We start from the raw sequence: 22,359 nt of genomic DNA on the forward strand, positions 1-22,359 counted from the left end.
GAGCAGCTAGATATCAAAGGAGGCTGCAACAAGCTATGGAAGATTATGTAATTATTCACAAAGTGTGCTTTGTAAATGTGTCTCGTTCCTGTGAGCACACCATAGCCCTGATAGAGAAGCATGGTGGGCAGAGTCGTGTGCTCCGAAAGTATTTTTCCTTGCTGTAAATTAGCCTTTGAAGGGTTTCTTTTGCTTCCTTTCAGTAGCAAGGGAGTCTCCAGGGTATTTTAATGCTAAAATATCGTTATGTTCTGGATTTTAAATATTCCTACTTGATTATTTTTTAATTCTTTTTTTGTCAGGCCAGTGTGGTAAATGGTTCTTGCTGCACCCATGAGCTTCGGCAGGTTTTGTTGCTCCCTAGAATCGCTGCTGAATGCATGCATTCACCAAAAATCTAAAAGTGATATACCACAATAATCTCAGTTGCACCTGTTGAGGTGGTGCCATCAATAGCTGTTTGGCTTAATCAGCTCACAGTCTGAATTTTAAACCACAACATGACCCACACAGTGACCACTTGTTCATGCCCTGTTACATTGAATTCATGAAATAAACTTTATTTTCTCATAAACCTCCAATCCAAGTCTCATTTATTCAGTCCTATGCTTGTATAAATGATATATAAGCGATCATTTTGTGGGTTAAGTATTCTTTTAACCTCTTACTTTCCATGGTTCTTATGTACCCAGGTTTGTACCTTGACGTTTTCCTCAAGGAACTATACATTTTCTAAAGCAGTTGATCAATTTGAACTGGAAGAGTTTCACACCCATTACAGCTCCAATCCTCAGTCACTACAAGTCATCTTCCAGATAAGTAACAGGACTTTGTTAGGTTTTGGTTTCTAGCTGGACCCCAAAGCAGCGATGGAAGTTTTTTGGAAACAAAAAAGAGTTTCTTGACAAATGAAAAACAAAACTTGCAGGCAGTGGAGGCAGGGTGCTGGCTGGCTGGTAGGTTGTCCACCAGTGAAGAAAGATGGATCTCTGGAGATGACATGAGGGCTGAGCACGTGGAAAACAGGGCAAAGTAAGCACAAGAATGCTCGAGGCACCAAAAACCACAAGGAAGAAATCACTACAGAAGCAACACTGGAAAAGAGTACGCTTGGCATTACCAACACAGACAGAATGATCTAGCAGTGTAGTGGAGTGAAGACCAGGTATATGTCGGCAGGTTGATGAGCTGAGTGGAAACAGGTGTGCCTCGTCAGCTGCAGTGGGAAGAGCCAGCCACGACCCCTGCCACACACAAGCCTGGCAGGAACAGAAACAGAAAACCAAAACAGAATCTTCACAGACTTTCTGCATTATTTGGATGTTAATCGGCCCATTTAATGGCCGCTATCTGTGGTTTTTAGCCTCACAGATATGGGTTAGAAGGAGCCTACTACACCTACTATTAATTTTAATACTGAATCAGCCCATTAATGGGTAGAAGAAGTTCGCATATTTTCTTAGGTTTAGGCATTAAAACTACATGATTAGGTTTAGGAGGACAAAATTATGCAACTGTACGTTAAATGTGTAACCATGATTAATTTCCTAAACCTAACCAAACTGGTAGGGGCGCTAATTTGTTGGGTGCTACTTCGTTAGACATCACACCAATCAAACCACACATGAGGATACGTTACATATACATGTTTAATTTGCGTTGTACAGGAAACATAGGAAGCATAATGGCTGGAGCCTATCCCAGCTGACAGTGGGCGAGAGGCAGGGTTCACCCTGGACAGGTCACCAGACTATCACAGGGCTGACACATAGAGACAGACAATCGTTCACACTCACATTCACACCTACGGACAATTTAGAGTCACCAATTAACCTGCATGTCTTTGGACTGTGAGAGGAAGCTGGAGTACCTGGAGAAAACCCACGCTGACACGGGAAGAACATGCAAACTCCACACCGAAGGGCTCCCTGGCCCTGTAGTTCGAAGCCCCTTCCCCAAGGACAAACTTGGAACTCTCTTGTTGTGAGGCGACAATGCTAACCACTGCTTCACCATGCCAGTGCAACATATTCGTACACATCACACACAACCCTGTCTCATTCCAAAGTCATCAAAATCTGGCACTTGGTCAGTGACTTGCGGCGTCAAACAGCGGCGAAGAAAGCGTCGTCAAGGGTGGACAAGAACGAAAGCTAAGGCGTTAAAAGTCTGAGTGGGGCGAGCGGGAGGGGCGGTGGATGAGTCCAACGAACACCAACTTTTGCCCCGGCAAGCGATGTTTCCAAGGCGAAAGATTATAAAGTCAAACCCTGCTCTTTTTTCGCTAACTACACTATACTCCACTGATTTCCAAGACTTTATGTAAATGCTAAATTTCCTGTGAAAACAGAAGTGTATTTTGAAAGAAGACAACGTATGTAACAGGCAGAACTTGACACAGCGTCCCAGAATGTCGTGGTCACGTCGTGGAAATTGTCGAAATGTCGATGGAGTGAGAATGTGATGAATCATACATCGTGTGAATCCTGTGTGTCCTCTGACAAAAGTGGGAGGAAAGAAAAGCTCATAACTGCATATTACTGATATCTCATGTCCTTAGCACTGAGTTGAACTAGGGCAATAAAAGCCTCACTGTGCCTGCGAGACAATTCAAAAAAGAATAATCAAGAAATTTTCTGTGAACATCTTTGCCCCTGGTCAAAAACTCAAGGTTCAGCACTCACTGGTGTGTGAGCAATAATGGGCAGATAAGCTCTGTGTGAACACCGGGTGAACACTCCACCAGAAGCGTAACTCAGGTATAAATCTCTGGTTTATGTGGAGCATAAAGGGGAGGGTTGCCGAATGAGAATATTTGAGGCAAGTATCTGATTCTGTGAAGCAAAGACTGAGCTGGAGGGCTGAGGCGAGGCAGTCACTTCGCTGTGAAACTGGATATTGCAAAAGAGGCAGAAATGGGGGGGAGGGGAGGAGAGGTTGAAGAGAAGAAGGAGGAGGAGGAGGAGGAGGGAGTATGAAAAGAAGAAATGCTGACAGCGAGGTTGAGGGGAGTCTGAAAGAAAGGATAGATGGAGGGGGGAAAAGTGGCCAGAAAGACTGGAGGGCGAAATTGCAGAAGTATGTTTGAGATATGGCCAGAATGTTCTGAGCAGAAGTCAGTATTTTCTTTAACTCCGACAGACTATGTGTGTGTGTGTGTGTGTGTGTGTGTGTGTGTGAGAGAGAGGCAGCAGAGCCTGAGGCTGTACCCGCTGAGAACAGTTAGACTGGGAATCAGACGGCTTGTTGGAGACAGATCAGCACAGACCGGGAGAGAGATACTTGCATAGAAACCTCAGAGGGCACGCATCCAATTTGCAGCACATACTTACTCTCCGACACGCAACATGACTGCGGCTCCCTCGCACCGAACGATCATGACATGGGACTGGGCTTCGTTTAATTGTACTTTAATGTTTGCTCCAACTGCTCCCACCTAAAAATACCGTCGACTGTATGCGAAGCAGCTTGGAGAGGGATAAAGATACGGGAAGGAGAACGGAAAAGGAGGAGCAGATGGTGTTTTTGCATGCAGGGCTGTGTGTACGTGTGTGTGTGTGTGTGTGTGGCCCAAAATTCTTGAGGAGGGTCAGCGGATCTCTAGATGCATTATTAAAAACTTGTCGCATTAACACCTGTCGCACGGCTACAGCTAGTGAGTGGGTGCTTCTCTGCACAATGCATAATTATAGGACAATTAAATACTATGAGGAGACACGATGGATCTGAGTGTTTATGTTAAAATTAGCATCCACAGAGCTTTAATTGGGAGGTTTGAGTGTACCATATGAAGCAGAGGGTTGTTTATTCCAAGGTTGAGACACCTACATGCATCTTCTTAGCATTTTCCCTACACCTACATACTTTACTGGAAATCTAATCACTCCAGACACGGTGTTTTTTAACGTATCACACTTGTTCAAGGCTGAAGTATTTGCGTGTGATGTCTGATAAGCAGTAAATGAATCAAAATTCATATTGAAATAAGTGATCAACCTTTCCTTTGACTTACAGCTTATTAAAATCACTCCTCAGGGACACGGTGCTCAATGAAATATTCCACGTTGTGAAATTACGTCTCCCGGCCAACCTCGGGGTTGTCCAACTTTCTGAAAAAAGTCCACATAATATTCATTTAATAAAGCATATCTATCATAGATTTGGCCCAGTCCTCTTAAAATACCATAATCAATTATACATGGGTGCTGCCAGCGGGCTCAGTGCGAGTCTTTTCACTCCAGATTCAGCTGCTGGGTCTGTCCGTGTGTGGTTTGTCTGACAGAAAGGCCAATGTTATGCAACTAAGTGGTGCTCTGCGTCATCACACGTTGCCTCTCATGATGCCCGCGGGACATCTGATTAAACTTACAGGGTTTTAAAGTTCACAGCCAACGATACATACAGCATACTGTATGTGTATATAAGCCAGAGAAACTCTTCTTGCCTTCCCGGGGGGCTACTTTTTAAAAGTGACAGGAGTCAAATATTTGTTCAATTAATGAACAAATATTTGCAATATTTATCAGTATATGCATGTTTTCAACCTTTTGACGTTCTATGATTTGAGGATATTCAAGCCCAGACCTCTGTTGAGGATTCTCCTCAGGTACTAATTCTAAAATCAAGCTCTATTTTGGCTGCACTCTGGCACCTTATTTACATTCAAAGTAAGAAAAAAATCCTGGTGTGAATTAATTTAATTTAAATGTAAATAAGAAAAATTGTGGTGGGCCAATTTTTGTATCTGAAAACTCTGAAAACACACTCTCACTCCTAACTTATCAAATACCAACGCTTGGTCAGTGGCCCCTATATGTTGAACTATCAGTACGTTAAAGGTGCGGACACACCAAACCGACATTAAAGAACTAAAGGCTACGAAAGCCAACTGTTGCGTCATCTACGTCGCCCTGTGTCAGTTGCATTTGAACACACTACACGGACTACATCCGACGGCCAAGTGGCACATACGTTCTGCGCCTGCGTGAGAGAGAGCAGAGTGAGAGAGTGGTACATCCTGACAGCCGAGGGGTTACCTATCTGTGTAGCCGAGCACCACAACACATCCACGGACTATTACATTCAGACGGTCCCGGTGTTTTCTCCGCAGGCTCCACTTCACTCAGCTGCCCGATAAACATGCTGCTTCTTCCCACTTTAACCTGAATATTGAGGCGGAGTCGGAACCGGCTGCTTCTTCCCACTTTAACCTGAATATTGAGGCGGAGTCGGAACCGGTTAGCCCCGGTTTCACTACAGGCAGATTCCCTCGCAATAAAACCTAAACAGCCAATCAGAGTGATCTCTTTCACCGACTAGTTCCGCCGCCAATTCAACATGCTCAATCGGCCGAAAAGACGCCGAAGGGCCGACGGTGCAGGACACACTGCAAAAACTAGGCCGACACTCACAGATGCCCTGACTTTGGTTGACGGCCGACCGCCGGCTTGGTGTGTCAGGGCCTTTACATGCACGCAGTAGTCGAGTTAAGCTCATAGCTCGGCTAATCAGTCAAGTCAGACTACTTGTCTTGTTTGAGTATACATGCAGAAGAGGAAATCCGAGGTCCAACAAACACCAAATTTTGCCCCGGCAAGCGGTGTTTGCGAGGCGAAAGATTATAAATTTCTGACCAAGTACGTCTAACTCCGCCTCAATAGGCGGCGCTGTGTCCTTTTTAATATAGAGCGTATTGAACTAGTTCCAGTTGACCGGAAGAGGAAGCTAACGCCGAATGAAGATGGTGGAGATGGATGTTGCTGTGGCTCTTTATGTTTCGTACATGCGTTTGCTAAGTCATCTCCTTCTTCTTCCAGGTGAAAGCCTGCAAAAGAAAAAGTGGTGCATCCGCAGAATGCCAAGTCCGACTCCAGTAGGACTAAGTCAGGGGTGTCCAAACTTTTTTGAATGGGGGCCAGATAAAACAACCTGAAAATACCTGGGGGCCAACTGATTCACGCATCAAATGGGTTTTTAAAAAAAAGTGCGACAAATGCAACCATTTTTATCTTTTAATGAACTATTACTACGTGACGCTTGTCTACAAACTGTGATAGTCCCATCACTGTGAGGTGAAGGGTAAAAATGCAAAGTGATCTTGCTCGAGTAACCATTATTGTGTAAAGGGCCACATATGGTATGTTTTGAAAGTCAAGCAGAGGGCCGATTAAAATTTGTCTGTGGGCCACAATTGGCCCCAGGCCAGACTTTGGACATACCTGAACTAAGTGGAAACATGCAGCAATACTTCCATTTTCAATCCAGTTATCTAGGTGTGTTAGTCAAACTACGGATAGTCCAATTTCAGTCGGACTAAGCTGTTTACATACATTTAAAAGTCTGGTTTCAGTCGGACTAAGCCAATAATTCGATTTTCTCAAGCTGCATGGAAACTTACTGAGTGACGCTCTAGGTACCCCTCTAGCGTCAGTTTTGGACGTGCCATCGTTTGTTGATTTGTCACAGGTCTGTGTGTGTCTGCTACAAAGCACCTCAACTGAACAAAATTTAAGGTTTGTATCTATGCTTTCTATCTGTCTGAGCTTCATTTTAACACACAAATACTGGTCTCCTGGGTAAAAGTCTGTGTTTGTTTGACCCACCATCCACCTTACCTTCTTTAAATGCAAACTTTCTGCCTCTTTATGCCCCTTAAGTTGCTCTACACTTCTAATAATGACAGCGCGAGGATGTCTCATACAGACAAAAAAAGAGTGCCTTAGTGCGTCAGTATCGGATGCCAAGGGTCGCTGACCAAGCATCGGTATTTGACAACTATGGAGTGAGAGCCGGTTGGTAGGGGGGTTAAATTTGGGCTAAATTCTAGAGTTAGTTAGTTGGATGTTTATCAGGTGTAAAGCAGTGGTGGATCTTTCTTTAGGAGACATAGGCAGTCACCTTGGGTGCCACACCACCATCGCATTCGGGGGGGGGGGGGGCATGTCTCAATCCCTCCCATAGTTATTGAGACATTTTACTCAATGCTACAAATGTCAACCTCATTGTGGCACTAGAGGAAAAATCAGGGTCACCAAAGTCAATAGGATCCATCCTCTGAGGATGACGAATGTCTGTGCGGAATTTTATGGCAATCCATCCAATAACTGTTGAAATATTTCAGTCTGGACTAAAGTGGCGCACCACATCAACATGATCATCCCTACAGCCTTGCTGCCAGTGCACAACAGCTCAGTTTATCTGTAGTGAAGATATATTCTTGTCATTCATCTAAATCAACTTCTACCTGTTCATTTCACTGGGAATATAGTAGACCCCCCATACATTTGTCACACTCTCACTGCTGTCATAAAGCAAGCATCTGTTGGTGTCATCCATGGAGCCAGGCTCTCTCTGTCTGTCTCAAACGCACCATATGGTTCAGTATGAGAGCTATTTCACAGAGAATCTGGGAAATGTTCCTACAAACTTTGATTTAATAGACACGACGTTATGGGCCGGCTGCCTGGACAAAGATTTTATGACACTGTCCCTACAGAGAAATATAACAGTCCCCAAATGAGATAAATGTTAGCACTAATAAAAGTCAAAGTAGCTCCTTCTCTTCTTTATTTGCTGATAATACTGTGCCAAAAGAATCTCCACGAGAGGGTAAAAAATGTCACTCTTGCTCTTTTGCAGTGCAAATGGAGGAGAAATCATAGGTTTAGTGCAGCACAAAGTGCGAGCAAGACAATGAAAAATGAAATGAAGTCACAAGAAAAGAACAAAAGTTGACTTTGGAGCCCTCGAGAAAAATAATTACACATGTCCCCTTGTTTCCATTTCTTGTTATACCAATTTACCTCACCTCTGACGCTTCACTTGAAAGGACACTGGCTATTATTTTGGGTTTGGCACAGAGAGTGGAACACAGTGACTCGACACAGTGTGGAAGTTTCAAAATGAAGAAACTCAGTCAGAACTAACACAAACTTGTGCAGAACTCATAATGCCACTGCAATTAAAACAGCAAAAAACTGGACTCAAAGAAACACGTCGCACTTTAGTATGTGGGCGGATGAATCATGTATGGTGCTCAGGCGTATTCTCTTTTAGTCGTTGGCTCGATACCAGCTCGATTACCAAATTTAATAGCTTCAAACTGCAAAAGAGAGTTATTTTTTTTGTCCGGATATTCAAGTTAATATCTGTCAAAGCAGCAATGCTGTTTCAGAACCATTCATTAATTTCTTCTGGCTGAGACTAGACACCAGCGAGCAGGACCAATCATGCGATACAACGTACTAATAAGCCAAGCATGTCATGGTATTTACATTTTCTGACATCAGACGGGCTCGGCTGTGTACAAATGAATTCACACAAACCTCTTTTTTACAGCCCAAACTGAAGTTTTGAGAGCTTGCGGTATGCAGCTTTTTCTGTAATGTCACTGTTAATGGATCCCAGTGGGCTCTCTCATCTCCCAATAGCTGACAAAGGATTCCTCTAAACAATGCATATGGTGGGCTGCTGGTCATTTCCAGTGTTACAGGCACGAATTAATGAGTAAAGCATTGCAAAGCCCGCAAATGACCAATCGTCCAATGTGAAAGTTGTTTGCATTGGGAGGATTAAAGTGTCCCGGCCCTGCTGAGACCTATTACTGGTGTCAGCTGGGTCAAAATCTGAATCTTTCGACTTTCTCAAATCAGGAACTTTGGCCATTAAAATTGTTACCACAAGAACTTCTGCTACACTGGAGACTAAAGCAAAACATCAAAAAGTTTAGTTTTTATCCTCTCCACAGGTCATTGGCACAGATGTCCTCTTCCTGTCGGAATATTATCAGTATTTCTATGTGGAAACTCACAGGTATTCACTTGAGAAAAATATCTCTCTCCCGATACTTGTGTGAGTTACAAGATAATAAACTCATAAATCTTTGTTAAAGGTTCAGTGTGTCGGATTTAAAGGGCTATTTTGGCAGAAATGGAATATAATAATGATAAGTATGTTTTTTTTGGTGTATGATCACCTGAGAATAAGAATCACTGTGTTTTTGTTACCTTTAAATGAGCCATTCATATATATGTATAGGGAGCAGGTCCTTGTCCATGTATAACCAGTGGACTCTCGCATTGTGTGGATATGAAGAGACCCAGACCATGGATATTTTTGGAGGCGATCTCAGTCTATTCCTGACAGCAAGAGGTAAAAACAAAATCCACAGACACCCCTTTATAGGTGGGGCACCCCCAAAGGTGAAGGTAGGGCTACAGTAACTGAGTATCAAATGTTCCACACATTGACTATGGAGGCCAAAGCATGTCAGGTAATAATACTTATAGTACTTAATATTATAAATGTACATTTGACTCTGTTACACATATTACTGCTGTATAATTGTCCCTGGAGTCCACCATGTTGCACCACCATGTTTCTACAGGAGCCCAGAATGACAACACATTCTCACTCCCATCTCGTCACATATCCTCAGTCATGGACCATCCATGTCGACATATGACGTACAAGGTACCCAGGGTGCATTGTTTGTACACAAATACACTTCCGTTTTCACAGGAAATGTATGGTTCTCGTACATCATTTTCCGTTATCGTTTATTCTGTTAGGGGTCAGGGGGGCTGGAGCGTATCCCAGCTGACATTGAGCGAGAGGCGGGGTACACCCTGGACAGGTCACCAGACTATCACAGGGCTGACACATAGAGACAGACAACCATTCACACCTACGGCCAATTTCGAGTCACCAAACCTGCATGTCTTTGGACTGTGGGAGGAAGCCGGAGTACCCAAAGAAAACCCACGGTGACACGGGGAGAATTTGCAAACTCAAAGGGGCTCCCCCAGCCTGGGGTTCGAACTGTGAGGCGACAATGTTAACCACTGCATTGCCGTGCCACCAGTTTGCGTATAGTCTCTTTCAAAATAAAAGCACTGTGTCGGTACAACACTGCCACTTTTTTTTTCCTTCAACAACAAACATGCGTAGTTAACTTTGGCCAACACATGTACGTGGTTGGGTTTGAAAAAAAACAACACAACAGCGTTTGGCTTGACAGTCATACGGAAAGCAAACACAGGCTTCCCAGGTGAAAGTCCATGGTTGTTGGACCCATCCACCACCCCTCCCATCCTCCCTTTTCAGACTTTCATCCCCTTATCTTAGGTTGTTGTCCTGGCGCATTTCCCCCTGATGGAACCTGACGCTGTGACACAATAAAAGGCAACTGGCCACGAATCATGCCAATGTGAAACGACAGCTTTTTCAGTCTGTTTCTGACACTGGACGTCACTGCCTACGCGCTGGTATTCGACGACATCAGAGCGACTCTAGATAGGGCCATTCACATTTTGAGTGTTTTCTAATATACGCTTTTTTACATTGACCACAAGAGTTAGCAGGCCCACCTAGGCCAGCAGCGCCCGTTAAACACACTGCTGTATTCAATGTTTAAACAGGTAAATCACGTGGTCTGTTGGTTTTGAAGAGCAGGAGACCTCTGCAGATAATTCAGCTCCTGGTAAAAACCTTCTGAACAGTGAACACGAAAGGAATTCTAACTGGGAGCTCACACTGAGCACATGGGAGAAGCTTCAGCTGGTTGCAGTCTACAGTCCTCACCCCTAGATGCCACTAAATCCTACACACTGCAACTTTAATCTAGAAAAAATAGAGCCTTTTTTTCTACCTCAAGTGGACTATGCTTTTGTATAAACCCTACTTCCCTCTGTACTTCTCATTTCCACGAGCCCATGTCCACACTAAAGCAACCAGTTCTGATTAAAAAGAAAACAGCCAGTCTTGTGTTATACCCTGGACTGGGAAGTGAAGCTTTTCCAAAACAATAAAAGAACTGTATGCCACAGACAGAGTCAGGAGGCAAGTATAAAACACAAGAGGTAAGAAGCCAAGTTCTGTTGCCTTCAATATTTTCAGTGATTACTCATTTTAAATGCCAGTATAACCGAGCCACACACAACAGCTCTTATTAGGCTGTGAGGAGATTTTGTGAGCATTAAAAAGAGATCTGATGGACTGACTCAGTGCTGCAGCACAGGAACTACTGTTTAATTTGATCACAGCTACCTGTTAACCAGAGTAAAGATTTCTATTCATGACAAAATACACGGAAAAATATGTCGTCATGAAACATGAAACACAGTCAAGTGATTGTAGAGACTGGCACAGAGGCACAGCTTGGCACCCTTGGTTTCATTTACATCCCAACCAACACTGTTGGCAGCGTTTGCAGATCAATCGCTAGAATAAAACGTTGGCATTGTATGTTTCTACAATTCAGGAATATGCTACATTTCGAAGTTTCATTTGTAGAACGTAGTTCAAGGTTCATCTATATGAGCTTCTCATCAGCAGGAGGAGGGGATGGTGAATGGCGTGAGACAGCAGCAGACCACTGTTAATGACCAACAAAAAGCGGTGGTTTTGGGATGCTTTCACACCTGCCGTGTTTGGTTCGGTTCAGTTGAACTCAAGTTTGTTTGCCCCCTAAGTGCTGTTCTTTTGGGCAGGTGTGAACACAGCAATCACACACAGGTGTGCACCAAAATAACCAGACCGAGACCTTCAAATTTGAAGAGGTGGTCTCAGTCTGGTTACAAACGAACTCTGGTGCGGTTGGTTTGCGGTGAGAACGTGTTCCGACCTGGATCTGAACCAACTGCAGTCACATGACACATTGTTTGGGTTAAACATGAGCATGTTACAGTCCTGGAGGATTATTAATGTGCACCTCCTCCTGTACTGCCTTAATATGCACATTCAGCACATCCAATGCATCAAAACATTGTTTTCTAGTTGGAGCCGCGCCTCGTTTTCAAACTGTATGGTTTGACTTTTGACCTGCGTAGTTGTCCCTCCATTGTGACATTAGAAAGTGTCACATTTATCTTGCAAGTGTACTCTTCTTCAACGTTTGCTTTACTTCCTGGATTTTTCCCACATGGAAAATCTGACCAATCAAGAGCAGCTTTCTCACACAAGGTATTTGATCTGGTCCGCTTGTAAATGCTGCCGTGAGAGCACGAACCAAAATGAGTCCCTGATTCAGACCAAAGCAAGACAACTCTAGGTCTGACAGCACCACTTAAAACACATTAGGGACATGTCCAGTTGTGTTTGTAGCCACCAAACCAGGTATTTTTTGACTTAAGTTCGAGACATGAGGCATGGTAAACTGATTTAAAGGAGGATAGTTATGAAATTCAGTGGGAAACTTTTTGTTTTAAGGCCCAGACAGGTTATTACAATCCAAATGGTTAATGTGAACCTACCTAGCAGGTTAAGTTAAATGTTTCCTCATATTCCAGAGATTCATGTGAAGTATCGTGTCTCTAGGAAAAGAGTACATTAATTCACTGTTTATGGGAGTGTACAAAGCTACAGCAGTTCTATAAGTAAGAAGTTAAATGTATAAGACTTATATTGGAAAGGAAATTCCTTTACAAGCCAAAGTCTCTGTTGGGAATATACCCTGAAGACTTTGCTGTAACTCTGCAGCAGTCACTGCTCAGCGACTCTGGCCTTTTACAAGCCAGAAGGATAATTACACTGTTATGGAAGAACATGGATATACCTTCTGTTGGAATGTGGATTAAGAAGCTGCCAGCCTGTCTCGTTTAGGAGAGACTAACTTATATTGAGTATAGGAAAGAAGAACTTTGCTCACGTGCGGAGGCCCTACATGGAGTTCTTGGAAACTTATACTTTTGAATGATTTGAAATTGTAATGAAACTACATACTTTTTTGAAATTATTTTGCCAGGCTTGGGGGTAATATACATACACATATACATTTTTATTAAATTGTTAAAGTGTGTGTTAATGTGTTAAATTCAATTAAAAAGAAAGAAAGGGGAATGTGAACTGGCATTCTTTTCCCTTCAACAAAAAACGCACATAGGTGCGTTTAGCCAACACACACACATCGTTTGGCTTTACAATCCTAAATGGAGCCAACACAAAGAGCCGGCGGTTGCTGGACCCATCCACCACCCCACCCGTCCGCCCTACTCGGACTTCCCCCACCTTAACTTCCATTGTTGTCATGCCACAAGCCATAAAACAATAATGCCGACCAGTTGCGTACCATGCCGACGATAAAAGAACGTCTTTTATCATTGGTGTCTGACACAGGAAGTTACTGACCAAGCGCCAGATTTCGACGACTTCGGAGTGAAACCGGGTTGATCCATGGTTTGCAGAAATCTACAATGCCAGTATTTACTCTGGTGATTGGTTTGGTGTTTGTGGGTGGGAAGCCGGTGAGGCTTGGTTGGTTTGGGCGATTGCATGGATGTCACAGGATCTGGGTAGCCTGGAAATCCAGACCCAAATCTAGAAAGATTTAGGGTCTGGCTATGAGTAATGCAAATGGCCCAACTCGAGGGGCGGCACCAAGCATGCATTTGTAAATATCACTGCACGCAATTGGATAACACTACGACCAATCAGAACAATACACGGGGTGACGTATACGCTTAGCTACCAGTGGAGCTAACTGGTAGATTAGACTCTTGCCGTATCCGGTCGGCAAAACAGCAAAAACGTCCTTCTTGCAAAGAAAAGATTCGAGCGCCGTCTTCTGTTCCTCTTTTAGAGAAAAAGCCAAGTCTAACTCGTTCATTGTAGCGGCCAAAGCCGTTTCAAACAACTGGTGTTCATCCATAGCCATCTTGCAATGTTTACTGACTGATTCCGGACTTCGTCGTAGCAGCGCTGTCGTCATCTGTTTAGCTCGCCTCTGGCCCGCCTATATCAGATACACCGATGTGATTGGTGCAGCTCGGTTTCATGGGCATAGGTAATGAGCATCATTACTGATTGCCAGAGTGACTCGCTGAGCAAATTCAAATTGTGCTCTAGTGAGAACTCTGGATTTCCAGGGTAGGATCTGGGGGGATAAACCAAATAAAAAGTGGTGATACCTGATGACTGCTGAACCCGACTTTAAGTGCAGTGATTTTATGTCCATTGTCAACATTTATACATTTTTTGCTAGATTATAACATAATTATAATATTCCAACATTGGGGTAATTCCTACTCCCCCATAAAAAAAGACAGCAAAATGTGACCATGGAGAGCATGAAGCAACAGAACATGAATGCATACATTTTTAGATTTCTCCACCTTAGTGTGAGCCTATAGATTATGGCTTTAATGAACCTGGGGGGCATATTCGCCTGTATTTTACATATGATGGATCAGACTAGAAACTGGGAACGCAAGAAAGGACACGATGGTGGGATGTTGCTGTGATGTGACTCTAACCAGCCGACTACAAAAGCGCTCTGCACTACTACTTTAACAAAAAACAAGCCTCTGAAAATATAGACTCCTACTCTATGTGCAACAACTGTGAAAACATCAGTCACGCAGGAAGGCACTCAATTTTCAAAAAACCATCCATTAAAATATCCATCTCCATGGCAACACTGCCTGTCACATCTACATCAAGGACACCCGACAATGTACACAAGCTTTATTTGGAGCTATAAGGCGCTGAGGAACCGCGGGCTGCCAGCTAAAAGGCCAGCAATTTTCAAGCACGCCGGCGAGGAAGGGATCAGGGTCTGTCTCACTTTCAAAAACCTCCCCGCTCTGTCCCTGAACCCTGGGGTAAGGGAGAAAACTATGTGATCGCCCTCAGCCATGAATGATTCAACAGCTCACACTGACTTAGATTTCTGAGTCTGCAGTGCTTGCAAACAACCTGGGGGACAAATGAGGACTCACTACAACCAGTTTCTTGTGTCATTAAAGTGTGTGCAAATGCCGCTACCTTTGAGACAATATTTGCTTGGTTCTGATGAATTCTTGGACACAGTGTCTGAAATACCTTACTTACTACTGCCTGAATACACACCCATGACTCATTTCTAATGTTTCTGCTTTATCACTTTAAATTGGCTGTTTGTATATCCAGCTCTGAGTTAGTCCCTCGCTTCTTTCAGATAATGTAATCCCCCACAGCGCCCAGGCATGGAGATTAATCTGTCAATCCTCACTATATTAACCTGTGCCTGATATGCAAGAGTTGGTATGAATGGAGAGCGAGCAGGAGCTGCAGAGACATCTCGGTAGAGCATCTCTGCATTGCTGCACGGAGGGTCCCTGACCACATGGCTTCCCCCCACATGTGAGTGTTGTTGTCAATATGGATACTGCTGTTCCTGCTGCTAGCCGGGGCTGATAGAGAGCATTTGGTGTCGCTGCTGGACAAGAGACAAGAGTGAGGAGAGCACTCTGTCATGTGGACACAGGTGAACAGGCGTTATCAGGCAGGACATGTGTTGTCTGGGACAGGTTGTGACTCTCATTTGATTCGCACTCCCTCGCATGCTGTGCAGTGTTTTGCAGGGTATTCATACTGTTCATGTGCAAGCAGCAGGGAATTTGAAGGGAGGCCACAGACTATAAAAAATAATGGACGAAATTACCATGACATCATCCATTGGTTTGTGGACCCTCTCCATCCCCACCAAGGTCACTAATAGGTAGACCTTGACTTTGGACCCTACCCAGATGTTGTCCTTTCTGGACCTGGATCTAAATTAGTTTGAGAATTATTCAAATTTGAAGGGGCATTTCTGTTTTAATTGGTGCAATATTTCTAGTCTTTACCTCACTGGTTTAGCAGCCCAGGAAACTCACAGACCAATTGCACTTGTTGTAAATTATCTCACGTGATGCTACTCAGCCAATCAAATCTGTGCATTCTCACAAGCGTTGCAACAGTTGGAGAAATAAGTGAGTCAGAGAAAAGTCTTGAAGCTTTACATTTCTCAACAACCCTGTGGTAGAGGTGTGGTTAGGTTTAGGCACAAAAAATTACCTGGTTATGGGTTAGGAAAAGATGTTTTGGTTTATAACACTCACATTTGGTCCCTCTTTAGCTCACCTCAGGGTGGTGAAGAGGGCGAGCCAGAAAGCGATGCTGTCAATTTACTGGTCCATCTATATCCCAGTCCTCACCTATGGTCATGAGAAAGAATAAGATCGTGAATACAAGTGGATGAAGTTAATTTCCTCCGTGGGGTAGAGATAGGGTGAGGAGCTCGGACATCCGGAGGGAGCTCCAAGTCGAGCCGCTGCTCCTTCGCGTCGAAAGGGGTCAGTTGAGGTGGTTCGAGCATCTGATCAGGATCCTACTGGGCGCCTCCTGTTAGAGGTGTTCTGGGCACGTCCCACTGGTAGGAGGCCCCAGGGCAGACCCAGAACACACTGGAGGGATTACATATCTCATCTGGCCTGGGAACGCCTTGGGGTCCCCCAGGAGGAGCTGGAAAGTGTTGCTGGGGAGAGGGATGTCTGGGGTGCTTTGTTTGGCCCGCTGCCCCCAAGACCCAGCCCCGGATAAGCGGATGAAAATGGATGGATGGTGTCATGTTTGGTGGTACAAAAGCTGCTGGAAAAGCAGGGAATGGGACGGTGGCAAACACCAAGGTTTGGTGGCTCAAATGCTGCTGGGAAGTGCTGCGATGTGTTGATGAAAAACCAGAATTGGTGGCAAAAATAGCACTAGGAAACCTTGTGATGTGCCACTAAAAACACCTAGGTTTGGTGGCACAAACACTGTCAGGGTCAGTAAAAAACACCCAGGTTTGGTAGCTCAGATGCAGCTAGGAAACACTGCGAAGGGTTGCCAAAAAACAACCATTGTTGTTGGTGTCAAACAGTGGTCTGCAGCTTGGTAGGTGTCTCACCGAGGTGTCACACCATCCACTGTCTCCTCCACCTGTCAGCGTTGATATGATGTGTATGAAACATGCAAATGTAAAATATTTTGTGGTTTGCAGAAACATATAATGCAGATCTTTTCTTCTGGCGACTGGGCTGCATGTTCATGTGAGAGGGTGTGTAAAAATGAACAAACCACCTAAACTGCAACAAAAGATATGTGTTGGATTCTGGCTTTTTTTTGTAGCTTTTTAATCTGCATTGCGATGGGAAGAAAATGAGTGCAAGCTGATGTTTATAGAAAGATCTGACATGAAAAGAATCTCCTTGACAACTTGAAATGGGCTCATTCACACTATTTGGTGGTTTATTCAACTAATTTTTAGTTTTTTTTGTGCATGAAAAGTGTGATTTATTTGTAAATGTATTGCAGTTGTGTTGTGAAAGGCGTAGCAAGACGGATATTCAATATATTTCTGTTAATTTAACCTTATGCTGCCATAGATGTTGATGCATTCAAATCAGACTGGAGAGTGTGAAGAAACGTCCAAGGAGCATGGGAGCTTTTGTGTTTACACCTCTGGGTTGTGTGTGTTAATGCTCCTCATCCTCTGTCCTTCTCTTTCAGTTTTTCTTCCTGGGAAGACGGTGCTCCTGCTGCACTGGGCTTGTATTGTGCCTTGTTTAGGTGACACTTGCTGACACAGCTAAAACAGCAGCATGCAAGGTGCCTACGGAAAGGTGAGCCTCAGCGTGCATCAAAGATTCAGAGTTTAAGGCTGGATGAAGAGATAAGCAGCAGAAAGCTTTGCAGATAAGACGGGGAAAAAAAGAGTGTTTAAAGGTTTAGCGGAGCTTTATGTCTCCAGGTGTGTGTATGTGTGAAGGAGAGCTCTCTCTGGGGAGATGGAGAGATTCACTGTGAGGTATTTCCTTAATATAAACTGTCTTGAGATCTTTCGGGCAAAGATGCCAGTTTTCTGCTGTCACTGCACTCCACCAATCGACATATCCAGTGTACAGAACCGAGCAAATATGAGTCAAAGCTGGAGCCTCGGGGAGATGAATCGGCCAAATTTCCTTTTTTGTGGCAGCCTTATTTTGAAATTGCCCACAGCTGACTGGAAGAAAGATGCAAAAGTGCAGCTTGTTTCTGATGTGACTTTTGTTGAACAGCAGGCAGGTTTAACTTCACCATCTGAATTGGGAAGATGCCCAAAACCACCCCCTAAACACCTGCCAGAGGATTTTATGCACAGGCGTCATGAAACAACATTGAGGGCCCACGTCTTTTGAGTGTCACTCCGGCTTTAAAAGCATCATCTCAAAATAAGTTGACGGGATTTGAACTCATCTTTGTTGTTTTCTTCCAGTAGAAATACAGGTTGTCCATAAAAGCTTTCCAAAAACACATTCATACCTCACATCTGCATAAAGCCCTGCTACTCCAGTGGATTGATGTGTGGCCTTGCTGTTTCTTATTGCATTTTCCTCTACAGGAGAGCCTCTTATCTAATGGCCTCCCTTGTCGTTGAGCTGAGCCACTGTCTGACTTTTACATTTTATGTCAGGTTTATATTCGTAACCCCCCCATGCTGACAAACTAATGGATGAAACGTTGTCCCTTTCTGCCCGAGCTGATGAGCTGTCTTAAAAAGGAGCTGCCTGGTGGACTCAGCCAGCAGGTCGGTGAAATAAAGATAATGGCCATTATCTCCTCACCACTTGCTGTAATTTCCAGATGACCGCTGATCCGGTGACACAGCTGGACATGCCCCAAAATTTTGGTAAAAAACACCAGCTTGTGTTGCTATAAACACCTCTGGACATATCCAGAGTCCATATGCCCAAAAACACTGCTGGACGTGCCTCACTCTGTCATTAAAAATACCCCCTTTTTGTCACTACAAACATCAATGCACATGTCCCAAACTGATGTTAAAAAACACCCCGTTTTGTCACTGCGTGACTGGACATGCTAAAAGCTGACATTAAAAAACAACCCCTTTTGTGTCTACAAACATCACTGGACATGTCCCAAAATGTTGTTAAAAAACACATACTTTTTTGCTTCAATACAGCTGGACATGTCATTAAAAACACCCTCTTTGGTCACCACAAACACAGCTGGACATATCCTGAACTGAACTGAAAAAACGCCCCTTTTTTGCTTCAATACTGCTGGACATGTCCCAGACAGTCGTCAAAAAACACCCCTTTTGTAGTGACAACGACCGCTGGACATGTTCCAAAGTGACGTTAAAAATCACCNCGCCCCTTTTTTGCTTCAATACTGCTGGACATGTCCCAGACAGTCGTCAAAAAACACCCCTTTTGTAGTGACAACGACCGCTGGACATGTTCCAAAGTGACGTTAAAAATCACCCTCTTTTGTCACTACAAACACAGCTAAACATGCCCCGATCTGTCGTTAAAAAACACCCACTTTTATCGCTACAAGCACCGTTGGACATGTCTTGAACTTTTGTTAAATATAACGCCCCTTTTTTTCCTTACAAACACCACTGGACATGTCCCAGACAGTCGTCAAAAAACACCCCTTTTGTAGTGACAACGACCGCTGGACATGCCCCAAACTGATGTTAAAAATCACCCCCTTTTGTCACTACAAACACAGCTAAACATGCCCCGATCTGTCGTTAAAAAACACCCACTTTTGTCGCTACAAGCACCGTTGGACATGTCTTGAACTTTTGTTAAATATAACGCCCCTTTTTTTCCTTACAAACACCACTGGACATGTCCCAGACAGTCGTCAAAAAACACCCCTTTTGTAGTGACAACGACCGCTGGACATGCCCCAAACTGATGTTAAAAATCACCCCCTTTTGTCACTACAAACAAAGCTAAACATGCCCCGATCTGTCATTAAAAAACACTCACTTGTGTCGCTACAAGCACTGTTGGACATGTCCCGAACTTTTGTTAAAAAAATCCCCCTTTTTTCCCTACAAACACCACTGGGCATGTCCTGAAATGTCATTAAAAAACACCTCCTTTTGTCACTACAAACACAGCTGGACATGTCCCAAACTGACGCAAAAAAATCACCCTATTTTGTCACTACAAACACCGTTGGACATGTCCCAGACAGTCGTCAAAAACACCCGTTTTGCAGTGACAATGATTGCTGGACATGTCCCACACTGACGTTAAAAATCACCCCCTTTTTTGCTTCAGTACCGCTGGACATGTCCCAGACAGTCGTCAAAAATCACCCCCTTCATTGGACATGCCCCAAACTGATGTTAAAAATCACCCCCTTTTGTCACTACAAACACAGCTAAACATGCCCTGATCTGTCGTTGAGAAACACCCCCTTTTGTAGTGACAACGACCACTGGACATGTCCCAAACTGATGTTAAAAATCACCCCCTTTTTTGCTTCAGTACCGCTGGACATGTCCCAGACAGTCGTCAAAAATCACCCCCTTCATTGGACATGCCCCAAACTGATGTTAAAAATCACCCCCTTTTGTCACTACAAACACAGCTAAACATGCCCTGATCTGTCGTTGAGAAACACCCCCTTTTGTAGTGACAACGACCACTGGACATGTCCCAAACTGATGTTAAAAATCACCCCCTTTTTTGCTTCAGTACCGCTGGACATGTCCCAGACAGTCGTCAAAAATCAACCCCTTCACTGGAAATGCCACAAACTGACATTAAAAATCACCCTCTTTTGTCACTACAAACACAGCTAAACATGCCCCGATCTGTTGTTAAAAAACACCCACTTTTGTCGCTACAAGCACCATTGGACATGTCCCGAATTTTTGTTGAAAAAAACACCCCTTTTTTTTCTACAAACACCACTGGACATGTCGCTAACTGATGTTACAAAACGACCCCTTTCGTCTCTACAAACATCACTGGATGTGTCCCAAAATGTTGTTAAAAAAAACGTCCCTTTTTTGCTTCAATACTGCTGGACATGTCCCAGACAGTCGTCAAAAAACAGCCCTTTTGTAGTGACAATGATTGCTGGACATGTCCCAAACTGACGTTAAAAATCACCCCCTTTTGTCACCACAAACACAGCTGGACATGTCCCAAACTGTTCTTAAAAAACGCCCCTTTTTTTGCTTCAATACTGCTGGACAGGTCCCAGACAGTCATCAAAAAAACACCCCTTTTGTAGTGACAACGACCGCTGGACATGTTTCAAACTGACGTTAAAAATCACCCCCTTTTGTCACTACAAACAAAGCTAAACATGCCCCGATCTGTCATTAAAAAACACTCACTTGTGTCGCTACAAGCACCGTTGGACATGTCCCGAACTTTTGTTTAAAAAAATCCCCCTTTTGTCACTACAAACACTACTGGTAGATATGCCCTGAACTGAGGTTGAAAACACCCTCTTGTGTCGCTACAAACACTGCCGCACATGCCTCAAAATGTCAAACACCCCCTTCTGCTGTTACAAACACTGCTGGACATGTCCTAAACTGTCATTAAAAAACACCCAGTTTTTGTCACTGCAAACACTGCCGCACATGCCCCAAACTGATGATAAAAGACACCCACTTTTGTTGCTACAAACACCACTGGACATGTACTGAAATGTCATTAAAAAACACTCACTTGTGTCACTACAAACACAGCTGGACATGTCCTGAACTGGTATCAAGAACACCCGATTTTATTAGTCATGAACGCAGTGGCTTGTTGCTGGCTTCCACTCGGTAGCTGTCTCGCTATATGACACCGTCAACCATCCCTTCCTGCTCCTGATGAGAAACTCAGAACATACACAGAAATACAGAAATGTACAATGCAACCATCTTATTCAGGCGACTGGGCTGGTGTCTCGTTACATCAGTTAGTGGCATCTATCAGCATGTTTCTGGAACCACAGTGTTAGTTTATCCAACAGATCATTTGAGGAGCTCAAAATAGGATATGTTGCATTTTTAAAAATAAGACAGTTCCTATTTATATGCAGCCTGTGTGCTCTTTTTGATGCCTCACTCCAGTGACAGAGCCATCAGGGCGACAGTCAGGAGAATCCCTCTGCCCTGCTGTGAGGACTAAATGCCTGTGTGTGGAGGATGAGCTCCTCACAACAGAAAATTAATCATTCAAATAGGAGGAGCTTCATTTACGTGTTTCAAAGCTAATTCTCCTTTTGTTCCTTCGAGGGATGCAACTGAAACGATATCAAATGCTGTTGCTAGGAGACACCAGTCATGGTCCACAGATAGGGAGCGGACGAAGTAAGTGATGAGCGCTGGCACTGACTTCAGACCAGTATCAGTAGCAGAGTGAGGGAGCAGCAGGAGGAGCTGATGGATGGAGGGAGAGCGTGTGGAACGAGCCTATGGAAAATATGTGATGCAGACTAGTAAAAGATAATGAGGAGTGTAAGCAGATTCAGATACCTCAGCGGCTGTTTAACGCGCCTTTGTGCTTCATGTAAACTCTACCTCTGGAATTTGAACTTCAGCAACACAGACAAGCATCTCCTTCCTTGATGCGCCACCTTCCAATAAATCCTTCATACACGGCAATCAAATAACCATGAATTATTCAGTGTTGCCAAACAACTCACACATAATCATTTAATGAGTTTCTCCCCTATCTCTTTGCTCCGATATACTTGGGTGAAAATAACTTCTTGTCTGTGAGAAAACTTGGCCGGTTTGTCTTTGAACATAAATGTTAAATCACTCAT

Source organism: Epinephelus moara, chromosome 23 (assembly GCF_006386435.1).
Source record: "Epinephelus moara isolate mb chromosome 23, YSFRI_EMoa_1.0, whole genome shotgun sequence".
Classification (NCBI taxonomy): domain Eukaryota; kingdom Metazoa; phylum Chordata; class Actinopteri; order Perciformes; family Serranidae; genus Epinephelus; species Epinephelus moara.